We start from the raw sequence: 26,198 nt of genomic DNA, 5'->3' as shown, positions 1-26,198 counted from the left end.
AATTTCTATCTCCGACGGCGGAAGCCGCTCGAACCGTGACAAGGCGCCTAAGACCAAGCGGCTGCAAGATATTTTTATAATTTTTCGGGAACCTGAGCAGAGTTAAGCGCTGCAAGATCGGCAGCATTGTTGGCAGCCATTAACCGCCACAGATAATAATAAATTTCTTTACAGTTTCCTGCACGAGATGCGGCTGTGAGTACGACATATACGTACTCTGCAAATGAATTTCTATCTCCGACGGCGGAAGCCGCTCGAACCGTGACAAGGCGCCTAAGACCAAGCGGCTGCAAGATATTTTTATAATTTTTCGGGAACCTGAGCAGAGTTAAGCGCTGCAAGATCGGCAGCATTATTGGCAGCCATTAACCGCCACAGATAATAATAAATTTCTTTACAGTTTCCTGCACGAGATGCGGCTGCGAGTACGACATATACGTACTCTGCAAATGAATTTCTATCTCCGACGGCGGATGCCGCTCGAACCGTGACAAGGCGCCTAAGACCAAGCGGCTGCAAGATATTTTTATAATTTTTCGGGAACCTGAGCAGAGTTAAGCGCTGCAAGATCGGCAGCATTGTTGGCAGCCATTAACCGCCACAGATAATAATAAATTTCTTTACAGTTTCCTGCACGAGATGCGGCTGCGAGTACGACATATACGTACTCTGCAAATGAATTTCTATCTCCGACGGCGGAAGCCGCTCGAACCGTGACAAGGCGCCTAAGACCAAGCGGCTGCAAGATTTTTTTATAATTTTTCGGGAACCTGAGCAGAGTTAAGCGCTGCAAGATCGGCAGCATTATTGGCAGCCATTAACCGCCACAGATAATAATAAATTTCTTTACAGTTTCCTGCACGAGATGCGGCTGCGAGTACGACATATACGTACTCTGCAAATGAATTTCTATCTCCGACGGCGGAAGCCGCTCGAACCGTGACAAGGCGCCTAAGACCAAGCGGCTGCAAGATATTTTTATAATTTTTCGGGAACCTGAGCAGAGTTAAGCGCTGCAAGATCGGCAGCATTGTTGGCAGCCATTAACCGCCACAGATAATAATAAATTTCTTTACAGTTTCCTGCACGAGATGCGGCTGCGAGTACGACATATACGTACTCTGCAAATGAATTTCTATCTCCGACGGCGGAAGCCGCTCGAACTGTGACAAGGCGCCTAAGACCAAGCGGCTGCAAGATATTTTTATAATTTTTCGGGAACCTGAGCAGAGTTAAGCGCTGCAAGATCGGCAGCATTGTTGGCAGCCATTAACCGCCACAGATAATAATAAATTTCTTTACAGTTTCCTGCACGAGATGCGGCTGCGAGTACGACATATACGTACTCTGCAAATGAATTTCTATCTCTGACGGTGGAAGCCGCTCGAACCGTGACAAGGCGCCTAAGACCAAGCGGCTGCAAGATATTTTTATAATTTTTCGGGAACCTGAGCAGAGTTAAGCGCTGCAAGATCGGCAGCATTGTTGGCAGCCATTAACCGCCACAGATAATAATAAATTTCTTTACAGTTTCCTGCACGAGATGCGGCTGCGAGTACGACATATACGTACTCTGCAAATGAATTTCTATCTCCGACGGCGGAAGCCGCTCGAACCATGACAAGGCGCCTAAGACCAAGCAGCTGCAAGATATTTTTATAATTTTTCGGGAACCTGAGCAGAGTTAAGCGCTGCAAGATCGGCAGCATTGTTGGCAGCCATTAACCGCCACAGATAATAATAAATTTCTTTACAGTTTCCTGCACGAGATGCGGCTGCAAGTACGACATATACGTACTCTGCAAATGAATTTCTATCTCCGACAGCGGAAGCCGCTCGAACCGTGACAAGGCGCCTAAGACCAAGCGGCTGCAAGATATTTTTATAATTTTTCGGGAACCTGAGCAGAGTTAAGCGCTGCAAGATCGGCAGCATTGTTGGCAGCCATTAACCGCCACAGATAATAATAAATTTCTTTACAGTTTCCTGCACGAGATGCGGCTGCGAGTACGACATATACGTACTCTGCAAATGAATTTCTATCTCCGACGGCGGAAGCCGCTCGAACCATGACAAGGCGCCTAAGACCAAGCGGCTGCAAGACATTTTTATAATTTTTCGGGAACCTGAGCAGAGTTAAGCGCTGCTAGATCGGCAGCATTGTTGGCAGCCATTAACCGCCACAGATAATAAATTTCTTTACAGTTTCCTGCACGAGATACGGCTGCGAGTACGACATATACGTACTCTGCAAATGAATTTCTATCTCCGACGGCGGAAGCCGCTCGAACCGTGACAAGGCGCCTAAGACCAAGCGGCTGCAAGATATTTTTATAATTTTTCGGGAACCTGAGCAGAGTTAAGCGCTGCAAGATCGGCAGCATTGTTGGCAGCCATTAACCGCCACAGATAATAATAAATTTCTTTACAGTTTCCTGCACGAGATGCGGCTGCGAGTACGGCATATACTCGTTTCTCTCCTTGACCACAACCGGAAGGCAAGGGGTGGTCAGATGGCATATACTCGTTTCTCTCCTTGACCACAACCGGAAGGCAAGGGGTAGTCAGATTTAATTAAAAGGCGTGGACGGGCCGCGTTGGCTTTCGTCCACAACCTATACTATCCTAACTTGTTGGTGCTGATGCTGCTGCATCGTACGGCTGTTTTATTCCTGCACATTATTGTCATCGGAAATACTTCTGTACTGAACGGTTCCGCCAGGTGGTCCCCAATTTCGACTCCGCTAAGCCGCCTGTTGGTTAGCCCAGCTGTCGCAATTAGATAGACTTGATTTAAGCTGTTGTAAGTTGGGGCTGTTGTGTCGCATGACGTCACCGCGTCTCTTCCTATTATTATCTTGCTGATTATTGACGTACCCGTTCCCAATTGGGTTCATGTATCCCGGATTCTTTTGTGGTTGATTATAACAACCATTATTCTGGTCACTGTTGTTACGATAATACTCCTTTTCTCTGGTTCTGTTACCATTGCTGGTTTTATTATTGTTATTTCCACCGTTATGCAGATGATAACTACCGTTACTCGAGTTAATCTTCCTCCCATCTTCGTGGATCAAATCTAGTGAATCCCCGTTGGCTAGAAATCTTTCCAAGTCATCTTCAGATACGTTAAGTAACTGCTCTCTGACTGCAATAGGTAATTTCGGTTTTAATATTCTTAACACCTCTCTCGTTCTCATGGGTTCGTTCCCGTAACGAGTTTTACTGACATAGCACTCTATGTATTTTCTCATCATATCTGTCTCCGGGTTGTACATGGTAGGATTGTACACCTCTTGTCTAAATCGTTCCTGGGTAAAAGTACTCCAGTAATTTGCTAAGAACGTATTCTCGAATTTTTTGTGTGTTTGGCGGCTGTCCGCTGTCCCTGTTGGCCATCATGCTGCTTCAGCTGTAATATGTGAAGTCACAAACTGTATTTTCTGCGCTCCGTCCAAACCTTGGACAGGAAGTGTATAAAACCTTTAATGAAAATGGCCGGATGCACGGTCTTTTTCTCCGCAGAAAATGTTTGAAAGCGCCTGTGTTTTATTAGGCTTTCTTGCAGTTTGTCTCATCGTAGCTCGGGTTTTGTTCGTTACCTACCGCTGCTGTACTATCTGGAGCAAGACTGTAAACACCTGATTGATAACAACTTTCGTTTCCGTAACGTCTACGATCTTGAATCGTATTTGGATCTGTATCTTGCACAATTGAATCACTAAGCTCTAACAATGCAGTTCTATCGTGTATTTCTCTTGATCATTGAGAATATTCTTTCGTCAAGGTATCTTGAATTTGGCTTAGTTCGTTTGGCAGTTCATCCGCGCGTTCGCCACTATAGAATGCAGTTTCGTTTGTGACTTTTTGTACCACATTTCGTTTTGGTTTGGTTTGTGGGGCGCTCAACTGCACTGCAACAGCAACAACATTTCGTAACTCGGTGATCATATGTTCCTCAATCACTACATCGTTTTGCTCCAACCACGGAGTTATTTCTATTTTAGTCTTTTCCGAACGAGCCTTGCTCAGTTAATTCCAAATAAAGCTAGTCTAATTTGTTTGTCCCTTCTTTTAGTTTAATACACGGCATGTTGTGTATCCTGGAACTTCTAACATGGTTAATAACCTTAGATACTGCTTGAGGTAAGCCACTATATACTTCCTGCAGGCCGGCCGAAATGGCCGTGAGGTTAAAGGCGCTGCAGTCAGGAACCGCAAGATCGCTCCGGTCGCAGGTTCGAATCCTGCCTCGGGCATGGATGTTTGTGATGTCCTTAGGTTAGTTAGGTTTAACTAGTTCTAAGTTCTAGGGGACTAATGACCTCAGCAGTTGAGTCCCATAGTGCTCAGAGCCCAACTTCCTGCAGAGCCGTGATCCCGGGTTTAATAGTTCCTAACTGCTCGTCCAGGTTTGTTAACAGAGCTTCGTCATGCTTTTTTAGAATGTCATTTAATTGAAGGGTGATGTTCTCGTCCGGTACTCTCTCTCTTTCGCCTCTTGTCCCTCTTCACGTTCGTTTTCTTTGAGAGTTAGTCTCTCCTCAAGCTCTTTCTCTCTGAGAGCTAAGTGTCCTTCGCGTTATCTTTCTTTGCGGGCTAACTGTTCCTCGGGTTCTCTCACTTTGGGAGTTAATTTTTTCTCGCGTTCTGTTTCTTTGGTCTCAAGCAGTTCATAAAACTATTCGAGCATCGCTTTATCTCATTCTTTCGATTTTTATTGTAACTTCTGGAAGACCATTGTAAGGAAATCATTGCCGGCAATTTGTCATTGTGACCTTGGAGGTTATGAAAGCAGGGCAACGTCTCGGAAACCCATGCACTCAATCCAAAGGAAGAGTGTCATTGAGAAACTAACGTATCTTGTTGTGTCAGTCTGGTGGAGCTTCATCCTGTTACAAAATGAAGTCACCGGAATCCTCCTCAAGTTGTTCAAGAAGCCAGTTCTGCAAAGACGGCTCATTCGAGCCACTGTGTCAACAGAAGTGTGCTGTCGACCTGGACTCTTACCTTTGCACAAGCGTCCTGTCTCTTCAAATTGATGGTAACAACGACGAATGTTTCTGGGTACAGGCAGATCAGTGCCTAAATGTCACTGAAAAACACGCTGAACCGATAACCCTTACTCACTCTTTGCAAACTGTAGCTGTTGAGCAGACGCCATTTTACTTCGGACTAACTCCAAACAGAGAAGACGCTCATTCAAACAACACATATTTCCTTGCCGGCATGCTTCATGATTATTACCGTCCTAAATCAGGCCATATTCTGCTAACAGTCGTTGGATCTCGACCAAGGCGAGTAGCAATGTCGCGATACGATAAACCTTATTCGTGATAGGCTACAATCCGATCTTCATGAAAGTCGGCAACGTGATGGTACGCATTTCTTCTCCTTACACGAGGTATCACAACAACGTTTCAGCAGGCAACGCCGGTCAATTGCCGTTTGTACATGAGAAATCGATTGGAAACTTTCGTCATGTCAGCACGTTGTAGGTGTCGCCACTGCCGCCAATCTTGTATGAATGCTCTGAAAAGTTAATCATTTGCATATCACACCATCTTCTTCCTGTCGGTTAAATTTAGCGTCTGTAGCACGTCATCTTCGTGGTATAGCAATTTTAATGGCCAGCAGTGTAGATTGTGAGCATCACAGCTACAGGGACTGCTGTCACAGCTGAAGTTGGCGTGTCAGGTTTGCAACAGATGAGGTCTAACTGTCTACAGTCCTTCTTATTGTCTTCAGGACTGCTTTCCTTTCAATGTCGACACGTTCTTAGCACTTCCTGATGTCGGCGTCATAGGGCGCGTCGGAAAGCATGTCCCGAATTGCATCGTCACTTTCATAATGGTTCAAATGGCTCTGAGCACTATGGGACTCAACATCTTAGGTCATAAGTCCCCTAGAACTTAGAACTACTTAAACCTAACTAACCTAAGGACATCACACACACCCATGCCCGAGGCAGGATTCGAACCTGCGACCGTAGCAGTCACGCGGTTCCGGACTGCAGCGCCAGAACCGCTAGACCACCGCGGCCGGCACTTTCATAATATCTAACGTCTGTTTTAGTCTTGTCCGAAAATACTTATAATCTTTATCTTCGCTTGTGTTTATTTCTCAGTTACCGTGCTGAACTACGTAACAAGTGTTCTTTCAGTCCGTCTCATTTTGGAATTGCACTGATGTAGTTCTGTACCCGTCTCTGTCATGGCACTGGAAGTGCGGTCGCACAAGAACAATCAAAGAATGTAGTACAAAGAACTATCAGTGTACGGCATTGTCTCACATTGCTGCTAGACATGAACAGGCAAAAACTGTACTAGTACGGGATGTTCAAAAATTCTCTCCTCAGTGCCGTCTGATTGTTAGCCGCGCGTTCCGTGTGATTGCTCGCCTGCCTGGTTTACTTCCCTTCGAGTGGACTCTCCCAACATTCCACTCTTTCGTTTATCTCAGCCAGCGTCAGTAGTATCGTTGGTGTGTGTCGTTAAATGTTGACGTGAACGTTTAAGTTTAGTTCCTTTGTTCGTTTGTTTCGTTTTTGTCAGTGTTAAAATGCTAACTATTGAAGAACATGTGATTTTAGTCGAACAAAAGTTCTAAGCTGGCGGTAAATACACAGCTTCAGTTCGTCAAACATTTAATTCAGTTTTCCCGGAGACGACACTTCCACATCGTGATACAGCGCGAGATCTGATTAACAGGTTTCGAAGCACGGGTTCAGTGACAGATGCACCGAGTAGTGGTCGTCTTAGCATTGTTTCTGAGGATAACCTACCCGATATTTCCGATAAAATGTCCAGGAGTCCGCGCAAGTCAGTAAGAAAACTCGTCCAGGAAATCGATGTTATTGTCGGAACGGCCCACACAGCTGTAAGGAAAAAATTAGAATTTTTCCCGTACGAAGTGACAGTCGTGCAAAAACTGAAAAATAATGATCATGGCAAGACACTGCATTATTTTGAATGGTTCAAAAATTTCGTTCAACAAAATGGAAGGGATATTCTTAATGAAACGTTTTTCGCTGTTGAGGCGTGGTTTCATTTATCCGGGTACATGAACTCGCAAAATTTTCGTATATGGAGTAATGCAAATCCATTGTGCATTCATGACGAACCACTTCATTCTGTGAAAATTGAGTTTGGATAGCAATTTCTTGACGTCGGCGCTTCGTTGTGGAACCGCGCGATCGCTACGGTCGCAGGTTCGAATCCTGCCTCGGGCGGGGATGTGTGAGATGTCTTTAGGTTAGTTAGGTTTAAGTATTTCCTAGTTCTAGGGTACTGATGACCTCAGATGGCAAGTCCATTAGTGCTCAGAGCCATTTGAACCATTTCTTGACGTCGAATTGTGGGTCCCATATTTTTCAACAAACAATAAACGCACAACGATACTGCAGTGATACTCTGTACCCATTCATAGGATAACTTGTGTTAAGTGAAATACTGAGCGGTTATTTTCAACAAGATGGTGCAACCGCGTATAAAGCTCGCGTTTCAATGTCACTGATTGCTGATGGGTGATCGCATCATTTCACAGGGACTTCGGCCTCCAAGATCGCCTGACCCAACACCACCTGACTTTTTCTTCTGGGGTACAGAGGAAGCAACTGTCTATAAAAACCGTCCAAAATATATCGAAAATTGAAAACTGCAATATCCACTTTCACTGCTTCTGTTACAGAAGAAACGTTACAGCTTGTGTTTGAAAACATAATTAGACGAATCAAATTTTGTATTCAACAACAGGGAGGACACTTTCAACATTTAATGTGAAAATTTGTTACTAAGAGTGAATATTCAATAAATTAATAACTTGTATTTCACTGAGTTTCTTTTCGGTATATTCACTGCGGCATACGGCACGCGCTGCTAACAATCGTAAGGCACTGCGGAGAGACTTTTCGAACACCCAGTACAAAGAAACAATAGGCGTCATTACTTATGGTTCGCTATTTTACAGCCTTAAACCGTCACTACTTATATTACTGACATCCCACTATAACGGTTGTAGTGCGCGCTCTGCTCGTGGATGAACTTCACAGTACTTGAAGAATTTATGTTACTTGCCTTTGACAGAACAGTAAAGCGTACTGCTTTACTACCACGTCGAGGTTATGAGATTGGAGGTCACACTGCCTCTCCGCTCCTGTCTGGATTCGAGGACGTGAAACGAGTGAATGTCGTTTCTCGTCGTGCTACCTGGACTTCTGGTAGCACCCTGGCACCACAAATGATCCCGCGAATTTCGTATGATTTTCTACCACAACCCTCCGAAATGCTCTACGGCCTCCGTCCATCGGCACCTGAGGACGGCCTAGTCTTGATTCAGCTACGTCGTTCCTTCGTTTACACTTCAGAATCACATCAGCAGCAGACAACTGGGACAGCTTTACAATGGTTGAAATGTCTCTGATTTGTTGTTCAGGTACACATTCAAAGTAACTGAGCTGAAAAACCCATTCTGCGGTTACTGCTTCGGTGCTGACAATACAATTCCCCCACCTCCCATTACAATGGCGGATCTACCTACACGAGTCACCTAGTGGTCATTCCCGCAATACTTTGGGGTGCCTGGACACTGTTTATCACTTAGTTTACAAGATACAAGATTTCCGCCTAGGACCACTGTGGCATTGCTTGATCGCTGCCCTCCGATGGACAGGCGTTATCACTTCACACTTACGGATACGGTTACATCATACTGTTTGAGACCAATGGTTATGAGAAACAGAGACGTCCTCAGGTTAAGCCCGCCGCATCGCAATGACGGATCCTGAATACTACTGCTGTAGAAAGAAGAAACTGAATGTGGCCATTATAACGGGTGACTGCATGCATAACACTGACCGTCGTTTGGTTTCTTTCCAGGGAGCGATATTTCAACGTATTGCTAATTCTAACCGAATCCTAAAAGTATGTAGCAAATATTTGTTGGATTCTGTTGTGAATTGGCAGGAGACACGCGTTTAAGCTCACGCAGGCTGGCGTGAGGTCTGGAAAATGACAAGGAATTATAGTAGCCAAAAATAGTACATAGCTTCTGGAATACTTAACATTAATCCATAATTGGAGAACATCACTCTTGTTGTTGTTGTTGTGGTCTTCAGTCCTGAGACTGGTTTGATGCAGCTCTCCATGCTACTCTATCCTGTGCAAGCTTCTTCATCTCCCAGTACCTACTGCAACCTACATCCTTCTGAATCTGCTTAGTGTATTCATCTCTTGGTCTCCCTCTACGATTTTTACCCTCCACACTGCCCTCCAATTCTAAATTTGTGATCCCTTGATGCCTCAAAACATGTCCTACCAACCGATCCCTTCTTCTAGTCAAGTTGTGCCACAAACTTCTCTTCTCCCCAATCCTATTCAATACCTCCTCATTAGTTACGTGATCTACCCACCTAATCTTCAGCATTCTTCTGTAGCACCATATTTCGAAAGCTTCTATTCTCTTCTTGTCCAAACTAGTTATCGTCCATGTTTCACTTCCATACATGGCTACACTCCATACAAATACTTTCAGAAACGACTTCCTGACACTTAAATCTATACTCGATGTTAACAAATTCCTCTTCTTGAGAAACGCTTTCCTTGCCATTGCCAGTCTACATTTTATATCCTCTCTACTTCGACCATCATCGGTTATTTTACTCCCTAAATAGCAAAACTCTTTTACTACTTTAAGTGTCTCATTTCCTAATCCAATTCCCTCAGCATCACCCGACTTAATTTGACTACATTCCATTATCCTCGTTTTGCTTTTGTTGATGTTCTTCTTATATCCTCCTTTCAAGACACTGTCCATTCCGTTCAACTGCTCTTCCAAGTCCTTTGCTGTCTCTGACAGAATTACAATGTCATCGGCGAACCTCAAAGTTTTTACTTCTTCTCCATGAATTTTAATACCTACTCCGAATTTTTCTTTTGTTTCCTTTACTGCTTGCTCAATATACAGATTGAATGACATCGGGGAGAGGCTACAACCCTGTCTTACTCCTTTCCCAACCACTGCTTCCCTTTCATGCCCCTCGACTCTTATAACTGCCATCTGGTTTCTGTACAAACTGTAAATAGCCTTTCGCTCCCTGTATTTTACCCCTGCCACCTTCAGAATTTGAAAGAGAGTATTCCAGTTAACATTATCAAAAGCTTTCTCTAAGTCTACAAATGCTAGAAACGTAGGTTTGCCTTTTCTTAATCTTTCTTCTAAGATAAGTCGTAAGGTCAGTATTGCCTCACGTGTTCCAACATTTCTACGGAATCCAAACTGATCTTCCCCGAGGTCGGCTTCTACCAGTTTTTCCATTCGTCTGTAAAGAATTCGTGTTAGTATTTTGCAGCTGTGACTTATTAAACTGATAGTTCGGTAATTTTCACATCTGTCAATACCTGCTTTCTTTGGGATTGGAATTATTATATTCTTCTTGAAGTCTGAGGGTATTTCGCCTGTCTCATACATCGTGCTCACCAGACGGTAGAGTTTTGTCATGACTGGCTCTCCCGAGGCCATCGGTAGTTCAAATGGAATGTTGTCTATTCCCGGGGCCTTGTTTCGACTCAGGTCTTCCAGTGCTCTGTCAAACTCTTCACGCAGTATCTTATCTCCCATTTCGTCTTCATCTACATCCTCTTCCATTTCCATAATATTGTCCTCCAGTACATCGCCCTTGTATAAACCCTGTATATACTCCTTCCACCTTTCTGCCTTACCCTCTTTGCTTAGAACTGGGTTGCCATCTGAGCTCTTGATATTCATACAAGTGGTTCTCTTCTCTCCAAAGGTCTCTTTAATTTTCCTGTAGGCAGTATCTATCTTACCCCTAGTGAGACAAGCCTCTACATCCTTACATTTGTCCTCTAGGCATCCCTGCTTAGCCATTTTGCACTTCCTGTCGATATCATTTTTGAGACGTCTGTATTCCTTTTTGCCTGCTTCATTTACTGCATTTTTGTATTTTCTCCTTTCATCAATTAAATTCAATATTTCTTCTGTTACCCAAGGATTTCTATTAGCCCTCGTCTTTTTACCTACTTGATCCTCTGCTGCCTTCACTACTTCATCCCTCAGAGCTACCCATTCTTCTTCTACTGTATTTCTTTCCCCCATTCCTGTCAATTGTTCCCTTATGCTCTCCCTGAAACTCTCTACAACCTCTGGTTCTTTCAGTTTATCCAGGTCCCATCTCCTTAAATTCCCACCTTTTTGCAGTTTCTTCAGTTTCAATCTGCAGTTCATAACCAATAGATTGTGGTCAGAATCCACATCTGCCCCAGGAAATGTCTTACAATTTAAAACCTGGTTCCTAAATCTCTGTCTTACCATTATATAATCTATCTGATACCTACTAGTATCTCCAGGATTCTTCCAGGTATACAACCTTCTTTTATGATTCTTGAACCAAGTGTTGGCTATGATTAAGTTATGCTCTGTGCAAAATTCTACAAGGCGGCTTCCTCTTTCATTCCTTCCCCCCAATCCATATGCACCTACTATGTTTCCTTCTCTCCCTTTTCCTACTGACGAATTCCAGTCACCCATGACTATTAAATTTTAGTCTCCTTTCACTACCTGAATAATTTCTTTTATCTCGTCATACATTTCATCTGTTTCTTCATCATCTGCAGAGGTAGTTGGCATATAAACTTGTACTACTGTAGTAGGCATGGGCTTTGTGTCTATCTTGGCCACAATAATGCGTTCACTATGCTGTTTGTAGTAGCTAACCCGCACTCCTATTTTTTATTCATTATTAAACCTACTCCTGCATTACCCCTATTTGATTTTGTATTTATAACCCTGTAATCACCTGACCAAAAGTCTTGTTCCTCCTGCCACCGAACTTCACTAATTCCCACTATATCTAACTTTAACCTATCCATTTCCCTTTTTAAATTTTCTAACCTACCTGCCCGATTAAGGGATCTGACATTCCACGCTCCGATCCGTAGAACGCCAGTTTTCTTTCTCCTGATAACGACGTCCTCCTGAGTAGTCCCCGCCCGGAGATCCGAATGGGGGACTATTTTACCTCCGGAAAATTTTACCCAAGAGGACGCCATCATCATTTAATCATACAGTAGAGCTGCATGTCCTCGGGAAAAATTACGCCCCTTGCTTTCAGCCGTTCGCAGTACCAGCACAGCAAGGCCGTTTTGGTTAATGTTACAAGGCCAGATCAGTCAATCATCCAGACTGTTGCCCCTGCAACTACTGAAAAGGCTGCTGCCCCTCTTCAGGAACCACATGTTTGTCTGGCCTCTCAACAGATACCCCTCCGTTGTGGTTGAACCTACGGTACGGCCATCTGTATCGCTGAGGCACGCAAGCCTCCCCACCAGCGGCAAGGTCCATGGTTCATGGGGGGAACATCACTCTTGTTGATACATTAATAACAATCTCAATATAAACTGGTAATGGCGCCTTGCTAGGTCGTAGCAAATGACGTAGCTGAAGGCTATGCTTACTATCGTTCGGCAAATGAGAGCGTATTTGTCAGTGTAGCATCGCTAGCAAAGTCGGCTGTACTACTGGGCGAGTGCTAGGACGTCTCTCTAGACCTGCCGTGTGGCGGCGCTCGGTCTGCAATCACTGACAATGGTGACACGCGGGTCCAACGTATACTAGCGGACCGCGGCCGATTTAAAGGCTACCACCTAGCAAGTGTGGTGTCTGGCGGTGACACCACATTCCTCCCCCGCAAATCGGTGAACGGTTGTGTGATAAGGCTTCCGCCCGCCGTGGGGAGGACCCCATGTTGACGTATGCGACGAGGTGGGGAGCCTAACAACAGTCGAGGCTGTGCCACCCGCACCCTGCCATTCGGTCCGAGGGGAGCTAGGAAACGCCTGAAAACCTAGTCCAGGGTGCACGCCAACATGCGGGGTATGCGCCCGAAAATAGTCAGGAGGGGCCGAAGGGTCGACCTCCATCGAGTCGGAGCACCCGACGGGCGAAGACGACAGATGGTCCGGAGCGGGCAAGAGTTCCATGGCGGAGGACAACTGGTCACGGAAAGCGATCCGCGGCGCGTGACCCAGGGAGGCGCCCGGCGTTTGCAGCGACGCGTCCACTGCGGGCGTCGCCGGCGGGAGAACAGGCGGCGGCGGGGGCGGCGGCGCGTCGCCATGGGGAGAAATGGAAGGCAGCGTCGGTAACACCTGGGGATGAGGCAAGCCAGTAGATGGGTCCCCAGGGCGCTGACCGGACGGCACCGTCGCTGAAAGCAGACGGGGAGCGGCAGAACCCATGCGACGACAGAGGCGCAGCGGATTGAGATGCCGACGCACCTCAGCAGAGGCCGAGGCAGCGAAGAATGCTGCCTGCGAGCCAACGCCGTGAACCTCGAAAGTAGCGACAGTATACAACGTCGCCTGGGGCAAAAGCAGGTGTCTGCCGCTGCACAGGAACCTGATGCGCCGGATGTAGCAGAGACATCAAGGTTCGATGAGGGCGACAGTGAAGCAACTCAGCTGGCGAGCGACCATCGCGGGGCTGAGAGCGATACGAGGACAAAAGGAGCAATAACGCGTCCTCCCGCGAATGAGACTATTTGAACTTCAACATCTGTGACTTGAAAGTCCGGACCAATCGTTCAGCGGCACCGTTTGACTGTGGCGAAAACGGCGCGGACGTCAGATGTTGAATACCATTGGCCTTGCAGAATGACTGAAATTCTGCGGACAGGAATTGTGGGCCATTGTCGGAAACAATAGTCTTGTATGGCATGGAGGTGCTCTGGACTCGGATGTATGCCTTGGGCGTTGAGTTCATGTCCCAGATATGGCAAATCACAAGCAAAAAACACACATTTGTCCTTCCGCAATCGAAGACCATTTTGTCGCAAGACCTGAAATAATGTTCGGAGATTGGCTAAATGTTCTTCTTCCGTCTTTCCGGAGATCACAATATCGTCCAGATAGTTTGCTGCAGTAGCGACCGACGCACAAACAGTTTGTAGATATTGCTGAAACAATGCAGGGGCGGATGCACACCCGAATGGCAGTCTGTTGAATCGGTACAAACCAAGATGCGTGTTAACCACCAAAACGCGCTGGGATTCTTCGTCCACCGGTATTTGCAAATACGCATCTGCTAGGTCCAACTTCGAAAAATATTTACCCGGGCACAGTTTGTCAAAAAGATCTTCCGGGCGGGGTAAAGGAAAAGTTGCAGTCACTAGTTGTGGATTCACTGTTGCCTTGAAGTCCACACAAAGTCTCAATTTTCCGGAAGGTTTTTGCAAAATGACTAAGGGTGATGCCCAGAGAGAAGCCTGCACACGTTCAATCACACCTTGTGATTCCAAATCGTGTAACGTTTTTGCGACCTCATCATGCAATGCTTGGGGAACATTGCGCGCTCTGAAAAATTTCGGTTGCGCGTTGACTTTCAGTTCCAAATGTGCTTTATAGTTCTTAGCGCAACCGAGGCCCGGCGCAAAAATGTCTGCAAATTCGTCACAGATACGAGAAACACTGGCTGAAGGCACAGTCTGGTTCATTGATAGGACCTGATTGACTATAGACAAGTTAAACAACTGAAATAAAGCTAAACCAAACAAGTTCACAGCAGAAGAAGAACGAAGGACGTAAAAAGCCACAAGTTTTGATTGTCCCTTGCGTGTTGCAAGAAGGCTGCACTGTCCTAACACAGGGATCTTGTGACCTGAATAAGTAGTTAGCTTAACATTTGCGACACGCAACGGAGGTTTGCCCAGCTGTTGGTACGTGTCGTGATTGATTAGTGAAACTGCAGCTCCGATATCGAGATGGAACGGTATCACGTTGCCATTTATGACCAAATCCACAAAAAGTTTATTGTCCTGACGACAAGAGCGACTGTCTCGTGCAACGTGAACTGTTTCTGGTACAGAAGCACTTGCGACTTGACGGGATTTCCGTCGATGTCGACGCACACTTTTGGTGGGACGAACACAGTCTCTGTTAGAGAGAGTAGCACTGGGCGGAGTGGCATGAACTACATGAATTTCCACGGGTGAAGGTTCACGAGCCCGAGTATCCTTGGTTCGATTCTGGCGCGAAGCAAAGGGCCTAGAATGGTTGTGAGTGTCCGATTGGAGCTTTTTCTGGCAAACACTTTGAACATGTCCTTTTTATTACAGAAAAAGCAAATAGCCTGGCGTGACGGGCAATTCTCACGCGAATATCTAGTAGCACACCGCGGGCATGACTCCACTGCATTTGCATGCTGGCGCGGGACACGTGGTTGAGAGCTAGGCGGCACTGGCGCGGCCAGGCGCGAGGACTGTTTACTGTTCCATGCAGCGCGGCCGGCAGGCCGGTTAACGTGACACATGGGAGGCGAAGTTTGAAATGATTCCTGAGCAAAGTCAAGTGTGTCTTGCCTATCCAATATGTCCATCGCTTGTTGAAGGGAGGGATTGACTAGTTTCAAAATCTGTACCCTTATACGAACATCAGAAACGTTCTGTGCAATTGCATCACGTACCATTGTATCTGAATAAGGGAGTCCACATTCACACTCAAAAGCACAATCCCTAGGCCTTGCAAAGTTGCAACCCACTCTCGATTAGTCTGACCTGCCGTACGTTTTGTACGAAAGAAGGTATACCTTTTTGCAACTACATTGACTGATTCTTTGATATATGCATCTAATGCAGACAAAATTTCGTCGTAGGACAGAGTTGCTACGTCGCGTCGGTGAAATTATTTCACTATCACACGGTACGTTTGGACGCCTACAGCGGAAAGGAGAAAAGGCTGCCGCTCATTACCTTGAATTCTGTAGGCGGCGAGATGAATTCCAAATTGGCATGACCACTCCGTCCAGCTTTCCAGTGCCGCATCAAAAGGACGAAAAGGTGGTGCAACTGCGTGTTGTGGCTGTGGTAGCGGTGAAGCGGCGGCTGCCACACCGTTTTGCAGTGCACGGTTACCCTGGACGAGCTGTCCAAGGGCATCCAATAAGGCCTGAGTCTGCTGATTCTGCAAGCGATAAAATTCGGACAGTACATCTGGAGATTGTAGCGAAGCCATGACACAAGTAATATAAGCAAGTATAAAGAAGAAGACTGCTTTTACACTCGTCGCCAATGTTGTGAATTGGCAGGAGCCAATTCACGGAGTTTGGAGGACGCCGAAAGGCACGCGTTTAAGCTCACGCAGGCTGGCGTGAGGTCTGGAAAATTACAAGGAATTATAGTAGCCAAAAATAGTACATAGCTTCTGGAATACTTAACTTTAATCCATAATTGGAGAACATCACTCTTGTTGATACATTAATAACAATCTCAATATAAACTGGTAATGGCGCCTTGCTAGGTCGTAGCAAATGACGTAGCTGAAGGCTATGCTAACTATCGTCCCGGCAAGTGAGAGCGTATTTGTCAGTGTAGCATCGCTAGCAAAGTCGGCTGTACTACTGAGCGAGTGCTAGGACGTCTCTCTAGACCTGCAGTGTGGCGGCGCTTGGTCTGCAATCACTGACAGTGGCGACACGCGGGTCCGACGTATACTAGCGGACCGCGGCCGATTTAAAGGCTACCACCTAGCAAGTGTGGTGTCTGGCGGTGACACCACAGATTCAATCATAATCAGCATGCATCACAGTCTCTAGCTTTCGTTTCCGAACTTGTCAAATTTTATGTACCGTATTTAGTTTTGTTTTTAGGCAAGATACGGTTTATCCTTTTATATTGTACTCAGCTATGTAAGGATTTCACTTCTATTTATAATGACAGCAGCGTAACTAGGTTTCACATACGTTTTGTGCGTAAATCTTAGAGCATGCATCGAACTGAATTTCATATGAAGGGAGTAGCTTATCTCTGCTATCTTCTTGCAACAGTAAAATACTTGCACCTTTGTCATATTGGTGTTTTTTTGGTGACTTTTGGTAACATGTCGTGAAACCACTTTAAAGTTTTTCTTTTTTTCTCTCCACCAGTAATCAGAGTAATGAACACGGAAACCGTCAAGAAAATTATCTTTTAGTTTTTAAATACCATCATGTGCTTCAATTATTTATGGAATGATGTGTATGAAAAGTTTAGCTCGTTTTTATTGGGACAAACATACAAACATTACATAGGCTAACCAATGTCAACCAGTTGAAGGAAACGGTATCATTATTTGATTAACACAGCAATCTGACCTCAATTGCTCTTCCTATTTTGTTGTACAGTTTCACAACGTCATCCAGCCCCAAGCTGGGCATGATGAAACATCTCTACCTTTTTCATAGTCCATCTGTAAACTGAATACCACACACATTGAATATAAATTTAAATGTTAGGAAGTTTTTTCTCTGAGTAACTACCTGAAGCGTAACCTTGTACGCAGATGATAAACAGTTCAAATAAGAAGTTACAGAAGCTTTTGAAATATGGAGGTAACAGAGGAATACTGAAGATTAGATGGTTAGATGTGACAAGTAATGAGGAAGTACTAATTGGGGTAATTTTTTTGCCACGACTTGACTAAAAGAAGAATCGATTGACATGACACATCATGAGGCATCAGGGAATCTTCCCTAACGTCACTGAAGGGCGTATGTGGTGTAAAAATTGTATAGGGAAGCCGAGCTTGATTACTTTAAGCAATGGGTGTTGGCGATTATACAACATCCGACTATAGAGTTTATTCCTTGCGTACAAGTTAAGTATGGTAGCTCCTTGAACAAACAAGTTTGGGCTACAGAGACGCTTTCGACCAGATAGTTGTGAGCAGGGAATGTCAAGTAACAGACGTGAGTATGAAATGTGTCAACTTTGTTACTTCAAAAATCTCAATCAAGTGTTCAAGATATTCTTCAGAATGGTTTAAAGAAGTAACAAATAAGTACAAAGTTTTTTCTGTACACCTTGACTCTTAAACAAAAACTCCTGGGCTACTTCCGCGAGTGGATTGAAATGTAAAGCCCCAACAATTCCTCTCTGGAGAAAGTTGTATGAACCGCCAGTGCATTTTAGTCAAGTGAGGGGTGCCAATGACGAACGCCAGTAATAATAAAACCTCCACGTTGACCTTTCTAAATTTTTTATTCATCTAGCCTTGAAACTTTTCGGACGGTGGGGGAAGTTACTCATAGAGGAGGAGGCTTGTACAGGATAGACTAGCATAGCGAGTTATATGAAACTAATTTTCGGCATGAAGTCCGAGACAACAACAACAAAAAGTCACCGACATGTGCAACAGAAATCATACTGAAGTGAGGAGCTTTTATTTCAACGTACGTTTGATGTCGCTTACAATATTTTCAAAAATCGATGAACAGACGTTCAAAAGGTAATTTGGTACCGAAAATATACCTCGATTATCTGTTATACCTACATAAAATCTGCTCTTAACTGCGGATTATTAGTGCAGTTGGCTTTAGACCTGTGCAAATTAGGCTCTAAACTTCGAATTACTTTATTACCATTATTAGTGTCAATATTTTGCTGTTATTCATACAAAGTAATGACATATCTCACAAACTAAATTAAAATAAAAGCGAAGTAAATGAAAAAAAAGGAACTAACTCTGACAAAAGGAATTTGGTGAAACAGCATGAAGCGGTAGTTAATGTTACAACTCATCACATAATTTTTCCCGTTAGATCTGAAGCATTATATCGACTTTGAATTTGTACGTCTTGTAGTTTCTGTACTTCCAATCCCCAATATTAAGTTCTTCACTATGATTTGTGCTTTGTTTACTGAGCTCTTACTTACTGAATATGTACCATTAAATATGTACTCGCTTTGTGTTTTTCATTTTTCAGAGACTAACACAGGTTGTTAACGCCGAGTTCCTTAGTTACAGACTGCAAGACTCAAAACTTCAGATGGACATTTAATTTGTTAATATGTCTTGTTCTGTACATTTTCTTTTCTGTTGACCTTATTCTTCCTTTTCACTGCATCCAAGACATTGTAAGCGTAGCCATACCTCAAATGCAGATCGTCATCTTCCCTTGTGATTAAGACTAATCCTATTGAACAGTCATTATTGCAAAATGTGCTTTTTACACGGTAGCTATGGCCTACCTCTAAGTGGTGTTTGCCATATCTCATTACCATCCTCTGCCGCACATCGTAAGCGTATCACGCTGTATCTATTCCCCACACCTTCTATATTACAACAATACTGTAATGTAAATAAATTCAATAAATCATCTTTTAAATCACATTTTATGTCACCTTCAGTAGAATGTGACGTGTGTAAGCAAATACGTAAAATGATATTCTAGTTCTGAGACGAAAAATACTGTTATGTTGTTAGTTGCAAGAAAATTTATCTTTCCTCCTGGTAATAATGGTCCCTGGATTTGTTTTACCATCAGCTGATGATGTGTTACTAATCAACCCTCACCCAACCGCAGACGGTTTTCCTCTTCTCATTTAACTCCACTAATCTACTAAAGCTGCAACTAATTCCGTAGCATGAGTTAATGTATTCTTGACGGCATTCTTAAAATTTCACAGTGCAGTTGCGTATTGTTAACACTATTTATTATGACCATGATAACATCCTTCTTATTCAGCATTACAGATTTATGAAGCGGGTTTGGTGGTTATCCCGAACTTTAAACGATTGTCTTTTAATGTGGAGAAAAACGTCTCTTTAAGATACGGCACAACAAACGTAGCTGCACATTAATATTAGTACAACGTGGCCACTTACCATTTTATATAAGAGCAGAGGTGTTTCAATTACAGTTAACTGCAGGTTGTAGGTATGTTATTAATAAATGAAAACCGTTCTAGCCTCATTTGGCAATACCTTAACTTTTAAAACCTATAGTCATTTTGACTTTTTTTTAAATATTACTCGCACTAACAAATTTTTATTGGGGTCTGATATACAGCCGTTAATACAACAAACCCGGTCGTTCCACATTTCCCAATTGTAACGTACAAACCCTAATTCCTTGCGTATTTTCTACGGTTGCAGCTGAATTTCATTTCATTAACAATTTATGCTTGAGGCCGGTACAGCTTGAAAGGTGCTGACAAGTATTCGTCACATAGTATACTTCAAAAATGCTCTGTGTTTGGGATGATCGCCAGTTCGTCATTCATCGTGGATTTCAACGCTGTTCTCGCATTTTTACAACAAACCAAAATTTCAACAAAACATGAGAAATGTAGTGTTACAAAATGATGCTGAGTATCAGGTGGGTAGATCGGATAACTAATAGAGAGATCCTTATTGGAAATGAGGATAAAATAAATTTATGGCTGCATTTGGCTACTCGAAGGTGTCGTTTGATAAGACACGTCCCGAGGCACCAAGGAATAGTCCATGTGGTTATGAGAGAAGCTTAGAGAGTCAAAATCTTAAAGGGTCTCCAAGGCTTGGCTATATTAAATACATACAAGTGGCTGCAGTCTGTAATAGCTATGCAGAGCTTTGTCCAGGATAAGCTAGCATGGAGAGCTGCATCAGGTCAGTCCCTGCACTGGGGACAACTACAACAACAGCCACAGTAGTAAAAGAAAACAATAATTTTCGCTATAGCAACATAGTTTTGGACGTCCAGTATAAAAGAAACTGAGAAAATGCTCTTTCCGAAGATTCTCGTTTATCAAGACAGCAATTGTCAGTCAGTTAATGCAATTCCTTCATTTCTACCATATACACTGAGGTGGTAACAGTTACAGGATATCTCCTAATATCGTGTCTGACCTCCTTTTGCCCTGCTTAGTCCAGAAATTTGACGTGTCGTGGACTCAACAAGTCATTGGATGTCCCTTGCAGAAATACTCAGCCACGCTGCCTCTATAATAGTCCATAACGGCGAAAGTATTGCCGGTACAGGATTTTGTGCACCAACTAAGCTCTTGTTTACGCCTCACAGACCTTCGATGATATTCATATCGGGTGCTGTGAGTGGCCAAATCATTCGGTCGAATTGTCCATGACGTTCTTCAAATCAGTCGCATGGCGCATTGTTATCTGTAAAAATTCCACGTTGTTTGGGAATATAAGATCAGTGAATGGCTTCAAATGGTCTCCAAGTTGTCGAAGATAACAATTTCCCGTCAACGATTCACAGTTGGACCAGAGGACCCAGTCCAATACGTGTAAACACGGCCCACACCATTTTGGAGCCATCAGCTTGCACAATGCCTTTTGACAACTTGGGTCCATGGTTTCGTGGGGTCGGCGCCACACTCGAACCCTACCATTATCTCGTACTAAATGAAATTGGGACTCATCTGACAAGTCCACGGTCTTCCAAGTCGTCTAGGGTCCAACCGATATGGTCACGAGTCCAGGAGAGGCGCTGCAGGCGGTGTTGTGCTGTTAGAAAAGGCACTCGCGTCGGTCGTCTGCTGCCACAGCCAATTGAAGCGAAGGTTCGCAGCACTGTCTTAACTGTTACGTTCGTCGTACTTCCCACATTGACTTCCGCAGTTATTTCACGCAGCGGTGCTTGCTATATTATATCACTTTCACCAAACTGACTTATTTTAAATCATAGATTCCTGATAAACGGAGTGAAGCAAAATTCGAATGACTAACCTTTAAAGGTAGTAGTGTGGCCCAAAATAAGAGCAAAATATATAGTAAAAATGGGCTCTAAAATCCATGACTTAAGAGCTTTGAGCACTTGTTTACATTAGATGCTGTGAAATACGTCTTTTCTCCTGCAAGCTCTTTGTTTTTCATATTTTTTGGAGGAGGTGGGCAGAAACAAGAAGAACATGTCCAGTAAACATGTGCCCTGAAATACATATCTTAAATGAGCACGAGTTCAGGTGAAGAGATGTGTTTTACAGTAGCGGAGATAAAAAATGGCTCATAGCTCTTAAAGTGAGCCCATGTCTAATATTTTCTTATCAACTCTGAAAGTTTGTCGGTGTTTGATGCACCTTGTACGCTGTTAGACTGTTATTGTAAAATTGCAGGCCGGTCGCGGTGGCCAAGCGGTTCTAGGCGCTACAGTCTGGAACCGCGCGACCGCTACGGTCGCAGGTTCGAATTCTGCCTCGGGCATGGATGTGTGTGAGGTCCTTAGGTTAGTTAGGTTTAAGTAATTCTAAGTTCTAGGGGACTGATGACCTCAGATGTTAAGTCCCATAGTGCCATAGTGCTCAGAGCCATTTTTTTTTGTAAAATTGGAAACATGTTTTGGTGAAGATCGGTGAGTGTCAACAGCCAGAGCCCCCCCCCCCCCCCCCGTCATGCAGAACAGGTAAAAACAAAATACAAAAAAGAACACCTATGACCGTCTTGACTCACTGACCTGCTCAACTAAAATTCTCGTTTGGAAGTAAACACGACCAGTTTCAGTCCATAAGCATCATCGAGTATTCAGAAAACGGGGCTAACTTCAAGATCCATGCATCATCCTTGATATACTCAAGTTGTCCCCCGATACAGAATTTTGTGAGGGAGTGAACATGCGTTGAGAAGCGTTGGTAAAAACCATTTTGAAACAACATGATTAATACATATTTCCCTTCTTGTGTTCTGAAAATGTAAAGAATGACAACAGTGCATGTAATAATGAATTAACAGATCATAAGTAAGTTTCCTTGTGTAGCTTTCTCATTATAATTACACGTTCAGAAATTCTACTGGTAACACCTACATATTTTACAGCAACTGTTCCCTTTATACCTAACAATGTAATTACCTCTTATGGAACATCCATTCCAAATATCAAGAAGATGTTTACTAGCTACATTTTAGTGTAATTTAGAGAGCTACAATCCGTAAAGTGCATGTAGTCCCAGTTACTGAAACGACAAAGGACCATTCTTTTACATAGCCACCTTAAATTACTGCTACATCAGAAATTTGCGAAGAATGAATCTCAAGGCGTTACCCTCCATAACTCCTCGGTCTACAAACAGCCACTACCAACCTCTCCTACTGTCTGTAAGCGAACTACACAGCAATTGACATCATGGGAATGATCCACGAGTCCCCATGAAAAAAGACGAATCCCAGACAGTACACTCGGTGGCAGATGCAATTTCAATAGCAGGCAAAACACTAGGTAACCCGTTAGCAATGGGACAGACCATTCTTTATGTAGCGAGATAATCCGAAAAATGTTTTTGAATATCCTGATGACTTTTGAATATACTGATTACCTTTTTCATGCATTGATGACTATGAATGAAACTGTTATCGAATTTTTGTTAGCATGAAAAGTATTTGAAGCTAGTGAATTACTCAAGATATTACTTTTTTGATAACGAGAAAATTTTGTAAGTTTTAAGCGCAAAAAAGGTAAAAAATCTGACAATATTTATTGGTATTTCAACCACATCAGTCCAAACTACAAGATACTAAAGTAATTTTCCCGACTGATGTGTGAACTGATGCGACCAAGTGATACAATACTGTAGCCTTTTAAGCTATGATAAAAATTTGTTGGAGAGTTCAAGGGCAAAATATTCATTTGGTTAGTGACAATAATCAAAACATATGTGGCATTAGTATTTGTTAAGCATGATTCGTGCTAAGGAGGATGACTAAACTGCTAGATATTTGTTATTCTAATAACACAGCCTTTACGAAAATGTTAACAAAGTATGTAAGTCTGCAGGCGTTCAACCCCTCTGCCGGTAGGCACAAGAATTTTAACCAATACTCCCACTTATCCAGCACAAACGCTGGGAAAATTCTAATTTTAAAGGGGACGCAACACTGGCCTCTGACAATGTTCTTGCAGTAGTGGACACAGGAAGGGCCTGAAGAAGATCCCAACAGAAGGGTCGAAACGTCGATTATTTTAGAGGAAATATGATGCGGCCTAACAATCCCGAAGATTTTAACTTTATGACAGAGTATGTTTCTGAGGAATGCAGTGCAACATTTACCGAGGGCGATCATGTACAACTAATCGACGGTCTTTTGAAGAGGAAAGATATTTAGATTAAATGAAGGTCCTTTGCGGCATAAATACAAATAATTTTTCGTTAAGAAGGCTGGGCAAATGTGTTATCTCGTAGTGATACGATTTTATGAAATCTGCTCTGGATCCACTTAAGCTAAGTGGTTAAAATTCTACGAACTTCCCGCGGTGTACTCCGCAGCCATGTCAAGTAGCCACCACTGGACAAAAGCCGCAAAGTACTCGGACTGTACCACTTGACAACGGCCGAAGAGGAGTGCTCATCTGAAGGCTCGTAGAGTTTCAACGACCCGGTGTGACTGGAACTCAGGGAAGGTTTCATTAAAAAGGTATTAGCAATTATGCAGCACATATAAACTATGTTAAAAATAAGTCATAATTTGCTGTACGTAGAGATTAGCACGGAAAAATATTCGAAATTCAGGCGCAACTTGCTTTTATCTTTCACTTCTTGTTGTAAACTGTGTGTAATCTCTTTCTGGAAACTGTTTTCCGACTCACAACATTTACTTAGAGAAACTTAGAACTCTGATAAAATATAATGAAGTTTTACTTCATATTTAACGAATAAGAATCAGAGGGGCACTTTAGGCATTTAGACGCCTCTTAGTTTAATACGTAGAACAAAAAGTATGAAGTAGAATGCGTAGGGGTACATGATGTCCACAAAGTAATGCAATTCAATGTTCGTACAATGAAATATTAGTGGACGACAACAGTGTACATCGAAAAATCTATGCTACAACACCTGTTGTGCTGGTGTCTTGAAATTTTTCCGAATTTAGCTTTCTTTGTATGCTTTCCCTGATATATCACGTAAGGAATACTTATTTGGGATGACTCCAAAATCAGAAACAAATTATTCACTATTTAAAAATATGTAATAATATTACAATAAGTAGATATGCAGTGGCAGTTCTGGTGCACTTCGCATTGTCTCCATGTCACCCCCCCCCCCCCCCACCGTCTTAATGCCATCACTGATGACTGTATGCATTGTTCCGAGATTTCTCACAATAAGCCAACTGCCCTTGTACAAGATGGCAGGAATTTAATAAATTTGTAGGTTATTCGAAATTTGATGGGATATTTCAAAATAGTACAGTTGTGTTACAGAGTTTCTCCACACTCCTATCAAGTAATTGTGGAAGTATTGCTAATGTCCTGAGTATGATCTGCCAGGAAATTAAAAAAATCCAAATGGGCATTGTTGCTTTGGTATAAAAATAAATTCAAGAGGGCAGTCATGGCACAGTAGCACAAGCTCTATGACATTACAATCCAAAATAGGAAACCAAATGATTGACTTGGGATATAGGCATAGCTTTATGATGTCAGACATCAAGAAGGCTGACATTGAACACTGGTCTGCTCTGCCAATGTTGTCAGATATCCTGGTTTTTCCCCTGATTTGACTAACCTGAGATAAAAAATGATTGTTTCTCCCATGGTTAGAACTGTGCTTCTGTGACACAGGGCATTCGCTCCCAAGACAACTCCCACCCCTTATATCAGTTGTAGGACAAAGGGCATTGTCCACTGAGACCAGAGCCTTTTTGCCCTACACAGCTTCAAACCTGTCTGCTGTTCATTGTCAAGACAAAAGGTTTTAGTTTCCTCTGCAGGTCCAATCCTCTCTGATAGATACAGGATGCCAGTCTGAACCTGTGGATATGTAAGATGTTTTTCACAATTCAGATAGTAAGTCTTTACCGATATAAAAAACCGCTTCATATGTTTTCCCAAACCTGTTGTTCACTCAGACATGTGTGGGACTGGTTGTCATGGTTGTCAGATCTTTTGTTGTCAGTGTAGAATTCAAGAGTCCCACAAGGTTCGCCCCCTGACATGACACCCTGCATGTCAGCTGCCCAAAGTTTAAACAATTCTCCTCTGATATCACCCTAATTTTGGACGTGCGCACTTTTGCTATGCTGGGAATGTTTATGTCTTTAACACCATACCAGATAGAACCATTCCCTGCAACCGCACAGTTCATGACCGCCTAACCAGCCGAGAAGTTCATGGTGCTTTCAGGTAGCACACTAAGAGCCAAACCAGATGAGAAGTCCAATCTGCTCTAAGGTAGCGCGCTAAGAGCCGAGTCACCGCAAACTCCTGCCACCACTGGAGTGTTGTGCTGTGATGAGCCAGCCTGTCACCATAGTCGCTGTCCTGAATAAGACTGTAGCAGACACACGAATGCGGCATAATACCACTCAGGTCGACAGCAGTGAGGCCACCATCTTCTGATGACAGCTGTGTCCACAGAGACGCCACAAGAACCCTACCTATTGAACTGCCTCATGAAAAGTAAAGGATAAAAGTTCTGATATCCACCAGTAGTGTAC

The sequence above is a fragment of the Schistocerca cancellata genome, chromosome 5 (assembly GCF_023864275.1).
Source record: "Schistocerca cancellata isolate TAMUIC-IGC-003103 chromosome 5, iqSchCanc2.1, whole genome shotgun sequence".
NCBI lineage: Eukaryota > Metazoa > Arthropoda > Insecta > Orthoptera > Acrididae > Schistocerca > Schistocerca cancellata.
The sequence above is the reverse complement of the archived record's forward strand: the minus strand, read 5'-3'. Positions refer to the sequence as shown.